This window comes from Bison bison, unplaced genomic scaffold (genome assembly GCF_000754665.1).
Source record: "Bison bison bison isolate TAMUID 2011002044 unplaced genomic scaffold, Bison_UMD1.0 scf7180017864508, whole genome shotgun sequence".
Lineage (NCBI taxonomy): Eukaryota > Metazoa > Chordata > Mammalia > Artiodactyla > Bovidae > Bison > Bison bison.
This window is the reverse complement of record NW_011495064.1, coordinates 2,015,942-2,016,307: the sequence shown is the minus strand read 5'-3', so window position 1 is coordinate 2,016,307 and position 366 is coordinate 2,015,942. Positions and strand designations below refer to the sequence as shown.

General features: G+C 63.1%; 1 protein-coding gene across 5 annotated transcripts in view; it reads left to right on the top strand.

Moving 5' to 3' along the window:
* Positions 1 to 366, top strand: part of BCL2L11 (BCL2-like 11 (apoptosis facilitator)) — a 51,856-nt gene that overhangs the window by 3,089 nt on the left and 48,401 nt on the right. The window lies entirely within an intron of this gene.

The window sequence follows — 366 nt, the reverse complement described above, 5'->3', positions numbered from 1 at the left end:
CGTAAAATCTCGCCCGCCCGCCAGGTCCGACGGGCCCTGAGTAGCGGCCGCGAGATGCCATCCGGTCTCGCATCTCGGCTTTTTTGCGGGGCGCAGGCCCGTTGTGAAGGATTTATGGAACAGCGACGGTGATTAAACTGACGGGACTCGGCTTTTCTTTTTACTCATTCAGGCCGAAGTTTGGGGCTGCTGCTGCGTTCGTTCTCTCTCTGGGACGTGTCTGGGGACACTGCTCCGTCTGCGGGCGCTCTGCGGACGATGCCAGACGCAAGATCCACAAACAGCAAAAGACAAGAGGGCCTCCTCCGACCGCCGGGGGCACGCGGTGGACGAGCCGGGGGGGGTAGAAACGGCCCGGGCCGTGGG